At 35.4% G+C, this 21,773-nt stretch overlaps 1 protein-coding gene across 1 annotated transcript in view; it reads right to left on the bottom strand.

Annotated features, from left to right (window-relative positions):
* Positions 1-21,773, bottom strand: part of PCLO (piccolo presynaptic cytomatrix protein) — a 363,189-nt gene that overhangs the window by 8,226 nt on the left and 333,190 nt on the right. The gene's annotated exons all lie outside the window — the stretch shown is intronic.

Genomic DNA, 21,773 nt, shown 5'->3' with positions numbered 1-21,773 from the left:
TACACATGCTTACTGGTTTTATGGTTTTTCAGTCTATTGGGAAGAAATACTTCAGTGAAATAATTCCATCAGTAAACATACAATTAGAAAGAGAGATGTTCTGATGTATAAAAGCATGGTTACAGGAGAGTCTAGGAAAGGACTTCAAGAGCTGAAACCAGAAGAATAAGAAAGATTTAACTAGGTGATATGGATGGAGAAGAACATCCTAAAGAGAAGGAACAGTGTGTCCACAAAAGGCAGCATCACTGAACCAAGAAACTAAATAAATATTCATGGGATTATAATATACTGTTTAGTGGTACTATGTTTAGAATTTGCATTTTATCTTTAGAACAATTGAAATCTGGTGAAGGTCTTTAACATGGATGTAGATCACTTGTTCTCATAGGTTTCAATATCAGGATTTCTTTATACTACAAAAAAGAAACACTAGTCCTCAAAGAACATTAAAGTTTCTAATTAAAAAGTAAAAGTATATATTTACAAATATTCATTCATTGCTTCCGTTAAAATAACAAGAATATACCTGTAAGTAGAGATTTTAATGAAAAATAACCGTATTTTAAAAAAACAGTGAGGCATGCCATTTTATATATTTTTTCAAAATTCATCAGTACTTGGCTTAATAGCAGATGGTTGAATTCTGATACTTGTTTCTACATTAAATCCAGTTAATATGTTCTGTTAGTTGAAATATACGACGGTCTTACATAAATAGCTAGTTGGAAAAGGGAGTATTTTAGTATCCTTTTCAGATAACTGTGGACAATCTTTCATACTACCAAAACATGAAAAGTAGTGTTTCTTTTTTTTTAAAGATTAATGGAAATGTAGAATCTGAAACCATATCAACGAAATGTTTTTGTACCTTTACTTTAATATACTATAGACTATGTTGCACCTTGAATGGATCATTTAACTACCTGAATTGGTAACATCATATACTATTTATTTTGTAAAATAATGGTCTACTGAGTTATGTAGGTCTTCAAAACTCTGACACAATTCATACAATATTAAAAACACTTTTGTTAATATCACCACCCATATCATTAAAAAAGTCTGAATTAAGAAAAGCTGTCAAGCTCAGAGAGGCAGATAAAAGTTTTAGAAAATTTCATTTTTACTTAAAAGTTGATTTTTGTCATTGACAACTACTGTCATTGTTTTCTTAAAGTGACAAACTCACTTTGTTAATTTTTTAGAAAATGGTGCTGAATGTACCATGGACTTTGTCAAGTGAATGTTGCCAAAAAATTTTTTTTTCATTCAAACCTCAAGACAGAGAGCAATACCTCATCATTCAGCAACTTTATCTGTAAAACAGTTATATTTCTTTCCTCCAAACCCATAAGAAATCAGACAGAACTAATACTGCTCCATTCCTCAAACTGTAACTGAGATGGAGGGGAAAAAAGAGTATTCTAAGTGATAGGGAGGGAGTCAAGGAAAACACCCCAACTATTTGAAGCTTATAGGAGTTGAAGTCAGAATTGATCACATCAATTAGCAGGATGAAAGGGAAAAAAATGAATTTTTCTGAAAAAATTCACAGTTATAGGTGGTATTCCTCTTTTGTAGGTTCAGAAATTCCAACTTGCCAGGCATATAAAATTTGTTGTTGTTGTTTTCACTTTCTCACTTCTAGAGAAAGGTGAAATTAAAAACTTGTTAACTAAAATTCTCAAATCATCACGTTGCCTATTTTTTTCTTGGAAGGTTAAATTCACATGCTTCACAGTGTGATACTTGTGAAGCTCTTCTTAAGTTTTTCCTACTCAAAGACTGTTCCAGCTTGTTCTTTACTGTTTCTACTAAAAGTAAAAAGAGACATGTCTACTGAGGTGGTCTCAAAGGATGCATGCATAATTATGAGTTATCACTATCAATCATGCTTATCCTTTTATAGTTACAAAATGCCTTTGTCACTGAAATCAAATGCATGGATGGTGACAAAAACCTCTGTGTCCACTGTCTCCACAAGTTGGGGGAGATTGGTGGATGGGAGGGACATTAACACTAAATCATCTTGAGCCTTTGAACCAAAGAAGACAGCACACACACATAGAGGACATGTGAGGGTGTTTTGTAATTTTGTTTGGAATAGAGAGCAAAGTAGCAGTAAAAATAGCTTTGACCAGCCTCCAGGTCTCTTAGTTTCCCAAAACTTACATTTTAGCTGTATTAATAGAATAAAAATTAATCCTACTCTAGAGAAGAAATTTATCCTACAACATGGCACATAGCTCTGATTAATAGTAGAAAGAACACTGTCTTTTCTCCACTGTATATTCTTGGCTCCATTGTTGAAGATTAACTGACTGTAGGTGTGTGGGTTTATTTTGGGACTCTCTATTTGTTCCATTTATCTGAATATCTGTTTTGGTACCAATGTTATGCTTTTTTGACTACTGTAGCTTTGTAGCATTGTCTGAAGTCTAGGAGGGTGCCTCTAGCTTTGTTCTTTTTCCTCAGGACTGCTTTAGCAATCAGAGTGTTTTATGGTTCCATGTAAATTTGGGATTATTTGCTCTAGCTCTGTGAAAAATGTCATGGGTAATTTGATAGAGATCACATTAAATCAGGCGATTGCATTGGGCAGCATTATCATTTTAACAATATTAATTCATCCAATCCAAGAGCATGGAATATTTTTCTGTTTCTTTGAATTATCTCCAATTTCCTTTATTACTGTTTTATAGTTCTTAGTGTATAAGCCTTTAATCACCTTGAACAGGTTTATTCTACTTTAAAAGGGATTTTTTTTAACTTTCTCTTTCTGATATTCATTGCTAGTATGAACAAATGCAACAGATTTCTGTATGTTAATCTTGTATCTTGCTATCTTGCTGAATTCATTTATCAGTTCTAAGAGTTTTTGTGAGGAGTGCTGTGGGAAAGCTGGACAGCCACATGTAAATTGATGAGGTTGGAACATACCCTCACATCATACACAAAAATAAACTCAAAATACACCATACAACTCCTACAAAAGAACACAGGCAAAACATTTTCTGACATAAATAATGCTAATTTTTACTTAGGACAGTGTCCCAAGGCAATAGAAATAAAAGTAAAAATAAGCAAATGAGACCTAATCACACTTACAAGCTTTTGCACAGCAAATGAAACCATAAACAAAATTAAAAGACAATCTATGGACTGGGAGAAAATATTTGCAAATGATGCAACTGACAAAGGTTTAATTTCCAAAATATACAAATAGCTCATACAACTCAACAACAACAACAACAACAACAACAACAACAGTCCAAAACAGCCCAATACAAAAGTGAGTAGAAGACATAAGTAGACATTTCTCCAAAGATTCTCCAAAGTCTGTTGGCAGATGGCCAACAGACACATTTGCCAAAGTAAAAACAACACCCAACTGTGGATGTGACTGGTGATGGAAGTAAGTCCAATGCTATAAAGAGCAATATTGCATAGGAACCTGGAATGTTAGGTCTATGAATCAAGGCAAATTGGAAGTGGTCAAACAGGAGATGGCAAGAGTGAACATAGACATTTTAGGAATCAGTGAACTAAAATGAACTGGAATGGGTGAATTTAAATAGATGACCATTATATCTACTACTATGAATAAGAATCCCTTAGAAGAAATGGAGTAACCCTCATAGTCAACAAGAGTCTGAAATGCAGTACTTGGGTGCAATCTCAAAAACAACAGAATGATCTCTGCTCATTTTCAAGGCAAACCATCCAATAGCACAGTAATCCAAGTCTATGCCCCAACACGTAATGCTAAAGAAGCTGAAGGTGAACAGTTCTATGAGGAGCTACAAGACCTTCTAGAACTAACAAGCAAAAAAGATGTCCTTTTCATTATAGGAGATTGGAAAGCAAAAGTAGGAAGTCAAGAGATACCTGGAGTAACCCTCAAGTTTGGCCTTGGAGTACAGAATGAAGCAGGGCAAAGGCTAACAGAGTTTTGCCAAGAGAATACACTGATCATAGCAAACACTCACCTCCAACAACACAAGAGACGACTCTATACCTGGACATCACCAGATGGTCAATACCAAAATCAGACTGATTATATTCTTTGCAGCCAAAAATGAAGAAGCTCTATACAGTCAGCAAAAACAAGACCAGGAGCTGACTGTGGCTCAGATCATGAACTCCTTATTGCAAATTCAGACTTAAATTGAAGAAACTAGGGAAAACCACTAGACCATTCAGGTATGACCTAAATCAAATCCCTTATGATTATATAGTGTAAGTGACAAATAAATTTAAGGAGTTAGATCTGATAGATAGAGTGTCTGAAGAACTATGGATGTAATTTCGTGACATTGTACAGGAGGCAGTGATCAAGACCATACCCAGGAAAAAGAAAGGCAAAAAGGCAAAATGGTTGTCTGAGAAGGCCTTACAAATAGCTGAGAGAAGAGAAGTGAAAAGCAAAGGAGAAAAGGAAAGATATTCCCATTTGAATGCAGAGTTCCAAAGAATAGCAAGGAGAGATAAGCAATCCTTCCTCAGTGATCAATGCAAAGAAAGAGAGGAAAATAATAGAATAGGAAAGACTAGAGATCACTTCAAGAAAATTAGAGATACCAAGGGAACATTTCATGCAAAGATGGGCTCAATAAAGAACAGAAATGGTATGGACCTAACAGAAGCAGAAGATACTAAGAAGTGGCAACAATACATAGAAGAACTGTACAAAAAAGATCTTCATGACCCAGATAACCATGATGCTGTGATCACTCACCTAAAGGCAGACATCGTGGACTGTGAAGTCAAGTGGGCCTTAGGAAGCATCCCTACTAACAAAGCTAGTGGAGGTGATGGAATTCCAGTTGAGCTATTTCAAATCCTAAAAGATGATGCTGTGAAAGTGCTGCACTCAGTATGCCAGCAAATTTGGAAAAGTCAACAGTGACCACAGGACTGGAAAAGGTCAGTTTTCATTCCAATCCCAAAGAAAGGCAAAGCCAAAAAATGTTCAAACTACTGCACAGTTGCACTCATCTCACATGCTTGCAAAGTAATGCTCAAAATTCTCCAAGACAGGCTTCAACAGTACGTGAACTGTGAACTTCCAGAAGTTCAAGCTGGTTTCAGAGAAGCCAGAGGAAGCAGAGATCCAACTTTCAACATCTGTTGGATCATTGAAAAAGCAAGAGAGGTCCAGAAAAACATCAACTTCTGCTTTATTGACTATGCCAAAGCCTTTGATTGTGTGGATCACAACAAACTGTGGAAAATTCTTCAAGAGATGGGAACACCAGATTACCTTACCTACCGCCTGAGAAATCTGTATGCAGGTCAAGAAGATACAGTTAGAGCTGGACATGGAACCTCAGACTGTTTCCAAATCGGGAAAGGAGTACATCAAGGTTGTTTATTGTCACCTTGTTTATTTAACTTCTATGCAGAGTACATCATGCAAAATGCCAGACTGGATGAAGCACAAGCTGGAATCAAGATTACTGGGAGAAATATCAATACCCTCAGATATGCTGATGACACCTCCCTTATGGCAGAAAGTGAAGAAGAACTAAAGAGCCACTTGATGAAAGTGAAAGAGGAGAGTGAAAAAGTCTTAAAACTCAACATTCAGAAAACTAAGATCATGGCATCTGGTCCCATCACTTCATGGCAGATAGATCGGGAAACAATGGAAACAGTGACAGACTTTATTTTTGAGGGGCTCCAAAATCACTGCAGATGGTGACCGAAACTGAAGTTAAAAGACGTTTACTTCTTGGAAGAAAAGCTATGGCCAACCTAGACAAGCATATTAAAAAGCAGAGATATTACTCTGCCAACAAAGGTCCATCTAGTCAAAGCTATGGTTTTTCCAGTAGTCATATATGGATGTGAGAGTTGGATGATAAAGAAAGCTGAGTGCTGAAGAATTGATGCTTTTGAACTGTGGTGTTGGAGAAAACTCCAGAGAGTCCCTTGGACTGCAAGGATGTCAAACCAGTCAATCCTAAAGGAAATCAGTCCTGAATACTCATTGGAAGGATTGATGCTGAAGCTAAAATTCCAATACTTTGGCCACCTGATGCGAAGAAATTACTCACTGGAAAAGACCCTGATGCTGGGAAAGACTGAAGGCAGGAGGAGAAGGGGAAGACAGGGATGAGATGGATGGATGGCATCACTGACTCGATGGACATTAGTTTGAGTAAGCTCTGGGAGTTGGTGATGGACAGGGAAGCCTGGCGTGCTGCAGTCCATGGGGTCGCAAAGAGTAGGACAGGACTGAGCGACTGAACTTAACTGAGTAGACACAGGAAAAGATGCTCAACACTGCTTGCCAATTATTTAAGAAATGCAAATCAAAAGTACACTGAACAGAGAGGCCACTATTAAAATGTCAACAAATAACAAATACTGGAGAAAGTGCAAAGAAAAGAAAACCCTTCTACATTGTTGGTAGGAATGTAAACTGGTACAGCCACTATGAAAGCAGTACAGAGTTTCTTCCTAAAACTAAAAAGAGAGTTACTGTATGATATGGTAATCCCATTCCTGGGCATATTTGTAGACAAAACTACAATTCAAAAAGATACACATAACTCAATGTTCATATCAGCGGTATTTACATTAGTCAAAAGACATGGAAACAACTTAAATGTCCATGGACAGATGAATAGATAAAGATGTGATCAATATATATATAATGGACTATTACTCAGTCATAAAAAGAATGAAATAATGCCCTTTGCAGCAACACAATGGTCCTAGAGATTATTATATGAAATAAAGTCAGAATGAGAAAGGCAATTACCATATGATATCACTTATTTGCAGAACTTAAAATATGACACAAATGAGCTTATTTATGAAACAGAAACAGACTCATAGACATAGAGAAATGACTTGTGGTCACCAAAGGGGATGGGAATGGATTGGGATTAGCAGATGCACCCTAGTATATATGAAAGAATAAACAAGGTCCTACCGTATAGCTTAAGGAACTATACTCAATAACCTGTAATAAAAGATAAAGGCTTCCCGGGTAACTCAGTGGTAAAGAATCTGCCTGCCAAGCAGGAGACCTCTTGAGGTAAAATGCAAATAATCCCATTTAAAAGCTATTAACACATTAGACACATCCTAGAAACGAAATGAAATAAGATAAAAATCAATCCTAGTGACAAACAGTGAAGAAAGGCTTAGGATGATACAGAGAAAAATAAAGAGCAAAGAAGCTTCAGAATAATGATAGATATGTTAGAACCAAAATATATGATCTGCTATAATTAATTGCTCCAGAAAAAAGTAAAAACTAAACTCAAGAGAACAGAAAATAAGATCTATTTAAAATATAAATGTATTTACCTGAAACAACACAAGAGTGAACATCTGGGTCAAAAGACTATTGTGTGTTCCTGGAGATCATAGGTTCATATACTAATATATCCAACTTAAGCTACTTCAAGTACACAGAAAGTGTTCTTTAAAAATCCAGGGGGAAAACCAAATTCCCCAAAAAAGAAACAGGCTGCTTTCCTAAAATATTTCAAAGACTGTGTAAAGGATATAGAACCTGTAATAATGAGTGAAAGAAAAAGAGATGAAAGAGAGAGGAAGAAAGGGAATGAATGGAAAATTTGAAGATGAAACCCAGGAGACCAATAAATAATGGAAAAGGAAAGTGGAAGAAAGTATAAGAGTATTGATCTCCTTTATGCAAGAGTTAATACAATTAAAATTTGAAATGTAGTATTAAAATACATAATTACTTTCTCTCTTAATATTTTCAACTTTGTTTATTAAACGTAGTGAGACTGTTTATAGACTATGTCTCAAATATTTATTGAAACATTTTACATGACTAAAATACTTATTGGAATTAAGCTAGTCTTGTTTTTACTAACTTGCTTTTATTAGATTAAAAAACAATATAATCATTTTTTACAAAGAACAGGAATAATTTAATTCCATTTTAACAAAATTGTGTGTGTGTCCCTTTATCTCTTTAGTTAACTGAAGTGCTCCAAGTAAGTGTAGCTGTAAAATTGATTTATTTTTATCTTCCACAGCTTTCTTCTTTTTCATACTCTCTTGCGCTTTATTCTCCTTTAAGATATGCAGTGTTCTTTCTACTTTTCTGTTTTCTTAAAAAAGAGTTTATATATATTTTATCTTTGAAAAGCAGTGTTTTTGCATCTGTATGGAACATTTATATATATACTTATACCTAGATTTCCAACTAATTTGTATTTTTAGTAAAGTATATTTTAAGAAAACATTGCAATTAACAAAATACAATCATCATTTCACAACAAGAAATAAGGTTGATGTAAATCCCCATTTTATAGATGGGAAAACAGTGGCTTGAGGGTTTTAAATAACTAGCTAATTTTAAAGTGCTAGGCAGACTTTAAACTTCTGGTTTTAAGCACAGGTCTCTATTCTCTCATGAACACCTTATGTTTTCTTATGAATAATACTTTTAAAAACATTGGCTCATTTATGGAAATATTCATATAAAATATTTTAAAAAATATAACCAGAATGAAAGAATTTTCAGGAGTTCTTTTGCTATTTTATCTTACCTGGACATAGGACTTTAGAAAGAAAAGAGGCATAGCAAACAATTATTTTAGTTGGTTAAACAATAGCTGGAAGCTATAGTCTACCTTTACACACTAGATTATTGATAGGAAAGGACAAAGCAGCAGTAAATACTTCCAGCAATATTCATTAATTATATGAGATTCTATATGTAACTGGCTTAAAAATACAAAGTAATTTAGAATAAGTAAATTCATTAAGAAAATATTTTTTTAGCTATGTTATTCATATTTTTTAACACTTAACTGGATAGAGTGCACTCGGAGGTTTACTCTCTCCCAGAATTGTAAGCATTATATTGCAATCTGAGCACCTTTTGCCAACAGGAGACCATTTTAGGCAACAATCTCTTTAGAGGCAATGTTTGCATATGCAAATTTTCATTAGTGTAAATACTACATAACAATGTTTCAGGTTACTGGTGTCAGCTAATGCAGTATGAATTGGTGTTAGGCAAGATTCACATTTAGCTCTGACTGTCTAACACCTCATAATTTGTTTCTTAGCTCCTATCACTCATTCCAAACCTAAGAAAAGTTTAATATGGAATTAAGATGGATTTTAAATACTAAGAATTCTGGTTTCTAACCCTATGAGATGGCAGGCCAGTTATCAAATATCTCTGCTTTGTATTTCTTCATATTGTAAAGTAGACATGTAATAAGCTTAATTACATGTAATGTAATAAGCCTACTTACAGACTATTTATAATATCACTTTGCATTTTATAGAATAATATATTTTAGACATTTTCTAATGTCATCTAAAGACTACTTAGTCCTAGCCCTCTTCTACCTGGAGAATCCCAGGGACGGGAGCCTGGTGGGCTGGCGTCTATGGGGTCGCACAGAGTCGGACACGACTGACGTGACTTAGCAGCAGCAGCAGCAGCCCTCTTCTAAACATCTTCCATCCTAGATGTTTGTCTGTTTACTCGGAGATTCTAAACCTACTCATTACAGAAAGTCTTGATAATGTGCTAATACCTGTCAATAGCCAAAGTAGTGGTACATATCACCTCATGTAAAATTACATTGTTTTGCATTTCACTTATTTTTACCCTATCAGTTTCAAATCTAAATGATGAGCTAAAAAAATGTTACCACAACAAAGGTAAGTTAGCATAATATCTAAAATGGTAATTATTCAATAAGTATTAATTCTTATTTCTCAACATTTAATGCAAAGGAAGACCAGTTCTAGAAGTAATTGACAGTTTAGACCTAGCATGTGTTATCTATATCACTAGGCCAACTGCTCACTCTATTCAAAGCAAGCAAACAAAACAAAACAAAAAAAATGTGTCTTGACATAGTCATATAAATCAGTACTTTGTAAAAGGAAATTTCTTTAAAAAAAGGTCTTCTACTTCACTGAGCCTGTTAGAGAGAGGAAGTAAGCTAACTATAATTTGTTCTATTCAACAGTCCTCTATAATTTCCAACCATGTATATCAACCCTACCCTAGAGTCTATAATAAATTTTACCTTCGATGCTGAAATTATACCTCTCTCTTCCAAAAGTTCAAATGGTAGTCACTAATTTAACGGTGGTACCCAATAATTGTCTAAAATGGGCACTTCCTTTTTCTTTACACCTTTTCCTTGAGTAGCAAGGAAAAGCTACAGATCTTTTAACAAGTCTGGTAATCTTATATGTAAAGAATTTTATCTCCTAGTAAATTACTATTTTCTAGGCACTGTATTCAAGCCATTCATATGTTTTAAGCTTAGTTCTCAGAAACATGTTTTCTGGACAAAGGCATAGAACATTTTATATGTAGGACTGAACAGGAGGAGTGAAGAATTATAGTTTTAAAGGCTTATTCTAGTAATTTAATGTTTGAAAGGGGGAAGAAGCAAAATGGAACTAATTTCTTCCTTCTGTAGTACATTAAATTCTATGTCAAGTACCTCATGAAGCTGACTCTCCATAAATCAGCTTGCTCACACAATGAAAATGACACTTCATAGCAGCTCCATTATCTGACTCCTTTTCTACCTCTGTATAATAACAGAGGACCCTAAATTCTTGGATCCAGTACTTTTTACAAAAACATACCATTAATAAAGTGTTAGAGAATTTCCAAGACAGGATTTATAAATGCTTCAGGAAAAGATATAAATAATTTCTTTATAAAGAAATTCAATATATTTGGTTTTCCAAACAAAATGAATTCTCACCCTAAATATATTTTAAGAAATATAATTTTCTACTCTGTCACAGTTTAAGTATACACTCATTTATAACCAAGTGAATAAATACTACTATGATATTTTAGATGACAATATAAAATGAATAATTTTAAAGTGATGTATGCAAAATTTAGTCACATTATCTCATTTGTCCTAAACCACTTGAAGTAGACAGAGGCATCACTAACTTCACTTTAAAGAAAGGAGACTGTAAAGTTTAGGTTGACTAATTTGCAAAAATCACATAGCTAAAAAAGATGTTTCCAACAAGACACCCCAAGGTTACTGCCAAAATCCTGATTATCTATTATGTGAGTGATGATGTGCCTAATTCACATGTATACTTGTGACTATGTATATGTTGAGGGGAGGAAAGTTTGGATTTTTTTTGGGGGGGTGACTCAAGATTTGTGGGGAAGTTGTACTGGTATTAATTTGTGACTCATATACTTCTCAATTTGTTACATGTAGGGATTTACAATTTACTTGAATGCTATCAACAATGTATTCAATTTATTAAACAACTCTCCTATTTTAGGCATATTAAATCTGTAGACTACTGCCACCTTTAAAGTGTGTAGACTGTGCCTTATTTACCCTTGTCTTTTTAGCCTAGAAAAGACAACTAGAATATATTGGATGTTTAATGGATGAATCTGTAAAATTTTTTCTAATCTTTACAGCAAACCTGCAAAACATGTATCGTTTTCATTTAGCTTTTGGGAAAGTGACTTAACAGGCTTGAGGTAAAACCCATGCTCTTTCCATTAAATTAAGCTGAGGTCATAGATTTGGAGATTCTTTGGGGATTTTTTTCAAACTTATGGTTTCTCCTCAAATAAATGCTTTTTGTCAATGTATTAACTGCATTCTCTGTTTATATGCATATACAAGCCTCTGTTACTAAAAGTCATGGAGAAACATCCTAGTACATGGTCATGTCTCAAGGCTGAGTGCAGCTGAAAGAGGCATTTTGTTATGCTTTCATTAAATGTTTTTTTCAGAGCATAAGAGTTCTGTAAGCTTTCATTAAGGGCTTTATTTGAAATAACCCAGATTCAAGGAGATATTTTATACAACAAGGCAGGCATTTGGGCCTAATGTGATTTAAGAGTTTTGTGAAAGTAGGACAGGACTGCACATTCTTTCCGTCTTCTTACATAAAGAAAGCCTTTGTTTCTGAGACAAAGCCAGAAAGAACATCATTTTAGAAAGAAAAACATAGATTCTTCTGATTGATCTCCAGTGTTTTGGCATTTTTTTGTCCCTGTGGTACATGCTCCTTAGCATCCATTTTACTGTGACCGAAAATAACCAGAGTTCTTTAAAAAAACAAAATAACTTTTGATTAAAACCTCCCATCCATTATCTTGTATAAGACCAAAAAAACAAACAAACCAAACTAAAACAACAACAAAGAACAGTAGCTGTTAGAGAATAGAAATTGAAAACCTAAAAGGACATTACATTTTAAATATTTGCAGTTATAAAACACCTCTCAAATGCATCAGGAAAACCAACCCTAAAAGGAATGAAATAGGAGAGCTGGTATGATTAGGGTTAGTTGATCAGTCGTGTCTGACTCTGCAACCCCATGAACCATAGCCCACCAGGCTCCTCTGTCCATGGGATTCTCCAGGCAAAAATACTGGAGTGAGTTGCCATTTCCTTCTCCAATGTTCTTTACTCATTGGAAAAGACCCTGATGCTGGGAAAGATTCAAGGCAGGAGGAGAAGGGGACGACAGAGGATAAGATGGTTGGATGGCATCCTGGACTCGATGGACATGAGTTTGAGCAAGTTCCAGGAGTTGTTGATGGGCAGGGAAGCCTGGTGTACTGCAGTCCATGGGGTCACAAAGAGTTGGACACAACTGAGCAACTGAACTGAACTGAATGTTCTTTTCTAGAGATGCATCAAGTTTAAGAAGACAGGCATTGTTTAGATTTCCCATCTAAACTTCTCTTGACCTTTGATCTAAAACCAGGAAGATTACCCACATAGGAGAAGTGGGTATATTCTCTATTTACAGAAAAATCTTAACATCATCATGTAATGATTTTAGAAAATAAAATAAGATAATAGCATAATGTTAGGGACACTAGAAGATCCTATGAGAAAAACAATTTGTCTTGGTAAAAGTGAAGCTGCCATCCCATTGTAGAATAATCTCCAGTTTCTCACAGGAATGGATGGTGATCAGGCAGTCAAGTAACCTCTGCAAAAATCTGAGAAAACCATCTAAATGACAGCTGATTCTGAGAGTCATATACTTACATTGCCCCACTAGGTTATTTATATCATTTTGCTTTCTTTGTGCTTAGATTAATTCTGCCACTATTAACACCCAGTAATTTTTATCCTCCTGTCAGTTTCAACTGATTCCCCACTTTATTTTATTTAACTAATGTTCCTTTCTATAAAATCATTTCTCATTCAGTTTTTGCAATAAGCACTTTGTCTCCCTCGTCCTTAACTGGCATGCTAAGCAAAAGAATATACGATAATTCTACCTCAACTTTGAATTCTCAACCTACTTGTACTGTATGTGTATATATTTGCTGCCCCCATTCCCTTTTTCATCAGTCTTACCTTGCTTTGCCCAAGAACCCTTGTGAACTTCATCACCTAATTCACAGTACTGTGTAAAATTCAAAGTCAATATTATGATTCAGTTACACATATAAACATAGTTTTCAGATTATTTTCCATTATAGGTTATTACAAGATATTGGATATAGTTTCCTATTGTACAGTAAATCCCTTCTGTTTATCTATTTTATATAATAGTGTGTATATGTTAATCCAAACCTTTTAATTTTTCCTTCTCCCACTTGCCTTTCTCCTTTGATAACCATAAATTGCTTTCTATGCCTGATTTTATTTCTGTTCTGTATATAGATTCATTTGTATTATTTTTTAGATTATACATTTAAGCGATATCATATGATATTTGTCTTTGTCTGAATTACTTCACTTATGATAATTTCTAGGTCTTCACTTAAGCAAAAAAAAGAAAGGGAGAGAATAGCCCTTGTCATAAGGGCTTGGGGGAAGTTCACAGAGTCAGAGGAAAAAGCTTTTAGGGGTGCTGATGGATCAAAAAGAAGACTTCCCTAACAGAGTCAAGTGGAGTTTGCTCCATGGATAGCTTCTTAGAAAAGTCAAGGTGAAGAGTGAGCCTCAAAGGATGAATATATGTTTTCCAAGATAAAGCCATTTGAGAAGGGGTGATCATACTAAGTAAACAGCATGAGCAAATGTAAGCAATTTTGGTATTACAGGATATAAAGATGGTATGTGTGCGTGCTAAGTCACCTCAGTCATGTCTGACTCTTTGCAACGCCGTGGACTGTAGCCCACCAGTCTCCTCTGTCCATGGGATTCTCCAGGCAAGGATATTGGAATGGATTTCTGTGCATTCCTCCGAGGGATCTTCCTGACCAAGGGACTGAACCTGCCTCTCTTATGCTGCCTGCATTGGCAGGCAGGTTCTTTACCACTCGTGCTACATGGGAAGCCAAAATATGGTATAACAGGATGTAAATATAAAGGATGTAATATATCCAATCAAACACTAGAACATGCCCGGAAATAAACTGGAGAAGTTGAAGGAGGGGCTCGTTGTATTATTTTGTTGTGTTATTAATAGACTCTTTCTAGAGTCAGGTGGCTCTGTGGTAAAGAATCCACCGGCCAATGTAGGAAACACAGGTTTGATCCTTCCTTGGTTTGGGAAGATCCCCTCGTGGGGTGCAGTTCATAGAGGTGAAAAGAGTTGGACACAACTGAGCACACATGAGCAATGAGAGTCAGGTAGACAAGAGGGGTCCACAGAAACGCTTCACAGTGGAGAGTGAGAAAGCCATATTAGTGCTATCAAAGATGACCTTGAAGATGATGATACTGTATGTGAAGAGAACAGTTAGGAGACTAGAAAGCTCTCTGGGTGAGATGTGATGAAAGCCTAAAATTGGGCAGTCACTGGAATGGAAAAGATGGAAGACATTTTAAAAATAATTAAGAGGTAAAATCTTCAAGAATTTAGCAATTGCCCAAATGAGGAAATGTGACAGCAACTGGAAGAATAAAGTGACCAAATTTAAAATATACAATATAGGAAGCACACAAAAGGACAGAAATGGTATGGACCTAGCAGAAGCAGGAGATATCAATAAGAGGTGGCAACAATACACACAACTATACAAAAAATATCTTCATGACCCAGATAACCATGATGGTGTGATCACTCACCTAAAGGCAGACATCGTGGACTGTGAAGTCAAGTGGGCCTTATGAACCATCACTGCCAACAAAGCTAGTGGAGGTGATGGAATTCCAGCTGAACTATTCAAATCGTAAAAGATGATGCTGTGAAAGTGCTGCACTCAGTATGCCAGCAAATTTGGAAAAGTCAACAGTGGCCACAGGACTGGAAAAGGTCAGTGTTCATTCCAATCCCAAAGAAAGGCAAAGCCAAAAAATGTTCAAACTACTGCACAGTTGCACTCATCTCACATACTTGCAAAGTAATGCTCAAAATTCTCCAAGACAGGCTTCAACAGTACATGAACTGTGAACTTCCAGAAGTTCATGCTGGTTTCAGAGAAGCCAGAGGAAGCAGAGATCAAAGTGCCAACATCTGTTGGATCATTGAAAAAGCAAGAGAGGTCCAGAAAAGCATCAACTTCTGCTTTATTGACTATGCCAAAGCCTTTGATTGTGTGGATCACAACAAACTGTGGAAAATTCTTCAAGAGATGGGAATACTAGATCACCTTACCTACCTCCTGAGAAATCTGTATGCAGGTCAAGAAGATATAGTTAGAACTGGACATGGAACCTCAGACTGTTTCCAAATTGGGAAAGGAGTATGTCAAGGCTATATATTGTCATCTTGCTTATTTAACTTCTATGCAGAGTACATCATGCAAAATGCCAGGCTGGATGAAGCATAAGCTGGAATCAAAATTGCCAGGAGAAATATCACTAACTTCAGATATGCAGATGATACCACCCTTATGGCAGAAAGTGAAGAAGAACTAAAGAGCCGCTTGATAAAACTGAAAGAGGAGAGTGAAAAAGTTGTCTTAAAACTCAACATTCAGAAAACTAAGATCATGGCATCTGGTCCCATCACTTCATGGCAGATAGATGGGGAAACAATGGAAACAGTAACAGACTTTGGGGGGCTCTAAAATCACTGCAGATGGTGACTGATGCCATTTATCCTTAGAAGAAAAAATATGACCAACCTAGACAGCATATTAAAAAGCAGAGACATTACTTTGCTGACCAATGTCCATCTAGTCAAAGCTATGGTTTTGCCAGTAGTCATGTATAGATGTTAGAGTTGGACTATAAAAAAACCTGAGCACTGAAGAATTGATGTTTTTGAACTGCGGTGTTGGAGAAGACTCCTGAGAGTCCCTTGGACTGCAAGGAGATCCAACCAACCAATCCTAAAGGAAATCAGTCCTGAATATTCATTGGAAGGAATGATGCCGAAGCTGAAACTCCAATACTTTGGTCACCTCATGCGAAGAACTGATTCATTTTAAAAGACCCTGATCCTGGGAAAGATTGAAGGCAGGAGGAGAAGGGAACGACAGAGGATGAGATGGTTGGAAGGCATCACCGACTCAATGGACATGAGTTTAAGTAAACTCGGGGAGTTGGTAATGGACAGGGAGGCCTGGCATGCTGCAGTCCATGGGGTCACAAAGAGTCGGACATGACTGAGCGACTTAACTGAACTGATAATTACTTTCCTTCTTAGTGTATGCCCTGCACACACACTCACATACTCATCAGGATGCAGAAGGATCTGATTCATCAAGCTTTCCACATTTGGAACAAGAGACCAATGTCACTATATATAGACAATGTTAAGTGAGTAAAATTTGTGTTCTTCATTCAAACTCCATTTTACTCTTTAATTCCTCTTTAAAATGTACTCTGAAGTGCTTACCAGATGGCCCTTTAAAGCATAGCCAATTTCTATCTTTAAAATTCTGTGGAACGTAGGTTTGCATTTTATTATTTCCCTTCATCACTTTTACCACTGTCCTCTGTTAACACTTTCTCAGTTTCTTCATTTTAAATCATAATTATGTTTAACTACGGATCACTTACAGTGATCATCACTGTATCATTTTAGCTGTAAGATGCTAGTGCCCAGAGATGTTTTATTTGCACTTTGAGTTTGAATCATTTTTTGAACAAAGCCATCCATTCCTATTTGTCTTTTTAGAGAGATCTGAGTTGTCTATCCCCCTTTTTTTCCTACTGCTGACTTTGCCTGGATTCTAGTCCTTATCCTTTCTTACTTGGACCACTGAATTGCCTCCTAACTGGTCCCCTGACTGCAGACATGGTCCCTTGGAATCCATCCTTCAGAGCAGCAAATCTGATCATGGAATTTTCCTTTGCTTCCAACTGCCTGTCTGCAGCATAGAGTCTAAATCCCTCCTGACAGTGTCTGATACTTGTCAAATTATGTGAGCTGTGATTACCTTTCAAGTCTTGTCTCTCCAACACATAGCTCTGCTATAGTCACGCAGAAGTTCCCACAGGTTCACCAAGAATTCACAGTCTCTCATGTTACAGAGGTTTGAACTGCAAGTTCCCTCTTATTAAAAACCTTGCTAGCCCTCTTCCCATTAGATTACTCACTACTTTTATTTCAAGAAGAATCTAAAAAAAAAAAAAAAAGGTATTCTTTGCTAGGGAGACTTTCCTTATCCAAGCTAAAGCAGAGTGACAATATTGACATACATCTACCTCTGTCATAACTCATCCCAGTTGTACATGAATATATCTGTCTGCTGCAGGGAGGTTCTTTCTAGGGGAGACTCAGCACTAATCATCTTCTGTAGAGTCAATGGGGCTTTGTGAAAAAAGCACAACCAATGAAAATGAGTTACTATACTTTCAAGTAGATAATCTAGTTTTTAACTGAAGCAATACCATTTTTTTGGTTCCAGGGTAGTAAACTCCTTCAAAACTTGCCCATCAACATACAAGGCTAACATTACTTTTAAGACATTTGGGTATAGCAGGTATATTAAAAGAATCTTAAGTTTTAAGATATTTTGTATAAATATCAACTTCAATTTAATAAGTGTATTACTAGGTTTGATTTATCCTTCAGTCTTTCAGAGTTTTAATGTCTTGACTCAAAAATATTAATATGTAGGAATTTTGTGTAAGTCTCTGTGCTAGACATTGGCAATATCATAAACATTATAAGAGTTATTTTAGAGGGTTATTATGAAAATAGGGCCACCAGATTTTTAAAGATCCCAGGAAAACCTTTAGCAAATAAATGTCAGTTGTAATGTTGCTCTGGTTATTGCTGTTACGGAGAATGTGTTGAGGATTTTGAGGATAAGTCATCAAGTAGAATGGATATATATATATGTATATATATATATATATACATATATATATATATATATATATATATATATAATTTAATAGCAAGGATGTCATAATAAAATCTGTAAGGTAAAGCCATGTTACTTTGTTACTGCTAGTTAGTATTTCATACACCAATGACAGTTGTCCGGGCTTTAGAGGGCAAAGCAAATTACAGAAATCACAATGGTGTATTATTTAGTGGATAAGAACGCATCTGCTTTTGATGATAACAGTCTAAAATTTCATTTGCTTGATACAGGAAAATACTCAAATGCAGATGACTTGGGTAGATAGCAAAGCATTTTTTTTTAAAATAAAAGATTTAAACAAGCAAATGCTTCTTTCCTATAATTGTACTGTTGCCAAGCAAATAATAGAATATGTGATGTTTTTAGAGACTAACAGTCAAACAGTAAGGAAGCAGTGTGCACTTTCCTCAGAACATATTATCTCCTGAGTTATTTTTTATATTTAAAATTGGTTTATTTTGGGAAAGTGCCACTTGGTTGACCAAGGGCTACTTATGTGATATGTCGGTCTTTTTTTTGGTCAGTTCTACTATTTTTTTTAACTCAAATATAGGTGCTTTTTTTTCTATAGAAAATTACATAAATTTTCAAATGACTCTCTGGATCAAATAAATCAGAATGTTTCAGTTAGAGAAAGTAACTAATAATCTAAATGGTGGAAAAATGAATTACCATCAATGAATTTTGCGTTTTCCAAAACTCTGAAATTTTCTTTTTGCTGGCTAAATGAATAAAATGCTAAAACTACTTGGTAGTTTGAATTCTGCAGCATTTTTGTCTACAGAGACTTTGTATTTTATTGGTATCAGTTAAAGTTAGGTGTTTTAAACGTGAACAAGCTTGCACTATATAGCATTGGTGCTATGAGAATATATTTAGTGAGTCCGTAAAATACTTAATTGTAGTAACTATTACTAAAAGCTTTCAAGAGAAAGGATATTCATTACTATTTAGGGTAGTTTGTGCTAGGTGCTTTAGTCACGTCTGATTCTTTGTGATCCTTAGACTGTAGTCCACTCCATGGACTCTAGCCCACCCCGTGGACTGTAGCCCACCAGGCTCATCTGTCGACGGGATTTTGCAGTCAAGAATACTTGAGTGGGCTGCTGTTTCCTTCTCCAGGTGATTTTCCCAACCCAGCGACTGAACCCTTATCTCTTATATCTCCTGTATTGGCATTCGGGTTCTTTACCACTAGTGCCTGGGAAGCCCTAATAGAAGGAAGTTATTTGGGGATTCCCTGGTGGTACATATGGCAAAAAATCTGTCTGCAATGCAGGAAACTCGGGTTGGATCTCTCAGGTCACAAAGAGTGAGACATGACTGAGCATCTAACACTTCAAATCACTTCAGGAAGTTATTTATTCTAAACAATGCCATTTTTCTCCTCATACTTATAAATATGGTTTGATCACCATCCCTAATTTTTATTTTCTCATATATCAAAAGATTGAATCATTTTACATAATTTTATGACTTCTTCATAAAAAATCAATTCTCCCATGGCCCAAATCTTTTTACTTTGACCCAACTTCTCATTTCCCCTAACCCTTAATAACCCTGGAGAAGGAAATGGCAACCCACTCCAGTAGTCTTGCTTGGAGAATTCCATGGGCAGAGAAAGCCTGCCAGGCTACAGTCCATGGGATGGCAGAGTCAGACATGACTGAGCAACAAACACAACCCTTAATGAAGTTACAGAGTAGAATCTCCTGTCAAGTCTTTATATCTGTTTCTTTGGTTCTTTCACAATCTTATTTCTCAAAGTAATTTTGTGTTGCCTTTATAATTTATTTATATTTAAATTTTGGTATGTCAAGATTTAGTCTTCCTTAGCCTTGCAATATAGTTATGCCATAATCATGATTAAACTAATATTTGACATGCACATTAATGTGACTAATATTGCTCACTTCTGAGACCAGTGCATATTTCATGGAGTTCTTAAAGAATTTTCCCCCCTAAAATTAATTGCTTTTACAATTTGCTTAGCTTTCTATGTACCTATTCCTAAGTGTTCCCAAAATTTCCACGTGTATTAACCCCTCTGAAGGCCATTTTTCACTTAGCTAGATACTAACTCTGGTCATTACCATTCTTCCCCTTCCACACTAACATCCACTAACTTCCCCTTCCTCACTCATCATCCACCTGTAGTTAGAACTCTCAGTATTTGACCAGCTTTTTCCACGGTTCTCTCTGCCCACTGCATAACTACTGTCTTTAGAGTCTCCTCATTTCATCATTGATATCCCCACCATTCTTTTCTCTACCCTTCTTGTCTCTTGGTTCCCAAGTTGTATATGTTCGTGCATGTAGGGTGGTCAGCGTATGCGTGAGTGTGGTTTATTCTCTATGTTGGTGGAACATATCCTCAAGTAACTTCCAGATAGGTAGCATGGAGACCTAAAATTTTTTGACAACTAGACATCCCAAACTGATTTTATTCAACCCTTATACTTAATGGATAGAATTTTAGTTTATATACTCTTCCACTTGGAATTTCAAGGGCATTACCCATGACTCTCTTTTAAGTGTCTATTACTGCTGTTGAGACACTATATGAATTCTTATCCTTCCTCTTTTGTATGTAATATATTTTAACTATGTAAAATATATAGTTATATATTTTAATGTATTATGTAATGTATTTTAAACAACTATAAACTAGTTGTTTATAGAAACATTTGGAATCTTCTTTGTATCTCCTGCTGTTTTAAGTATAGTAACTTTGTGGAAATTTTTAAAATCAGATAGAACAAGATTTAAAGTTGTTTTATAAGCTGCATAATGCCTATAATGTAATTGATATTAATCTTAGTTAACAGGCCATAATCAGCAACAATGTTGATTATTTTCCTTTCCAATAATTGCAGACAGTTTTATAAATTTAAAATATTTTTCATGCAAAAGTGCTCTAACCATTAATATTAAAAAAGGATGGAAAGTACAATGGGCAAAAGTCAGGAGATACTATATTATATATCAGTAGATTTTAACCTTTGCCATTTAATTAGTTGACTCTGGGGGAATGGTTTCATTGTTCTGGGCCTCTGTTTCTATAACTTTAAAGTGGAAATCATTATTCTATATTTACATCCCCTACTGTTTCATGAAATTGAATCAGAAAATGCATTCATGTTTTAAAGGAATTTAGAACAAAGTAAAACTATGTATCTGTAGTATTTATATGTCTTTTTTGTTAATTTTCCACATCTCTGCTAAGAGAATATTCTTGGTTTATATTCATTCACTACCCTGTACTATGTTTTAAAGTCCTTATTTTGATTCAAATGCCTCTCTCTCATAAATAAATCAGACCGCTAACTCCCGATGCAAGTATTTAAGGGACTTCGAGGCAATGAAGACATTTCCAGAAAACATTAAAAACTGCCATTCCAGATATTAATTTCATAGTCTAAAATGTTCTGGGTTTACATTTAGCAATTGCCAATCCTTTAATTTGTGCTTATGGCTAAGAAATGGTCAAGATATATTAAAGAAATTTAATTCATTTCTAGTGGTCAGTTAATAACCTCCAGTGATGAATCTGTCTCAGGTA

This window comes from Muntiacus reevesi, chromosome 6, assembly GCF_963930625.1.
Source record: "Muntiacus reevesi chromosome 6, mMunRee1.1, whole genome shotgun sequence".
NCBI lineage: Eukaryota > Metazoa > Chordata > Mammalia > Artiodactyla > Cervidae > Muntiacus > Muntiacus reevesi.
This window is presented reverse-complemented; position numbering and strand designations above follow the sequence as displayed.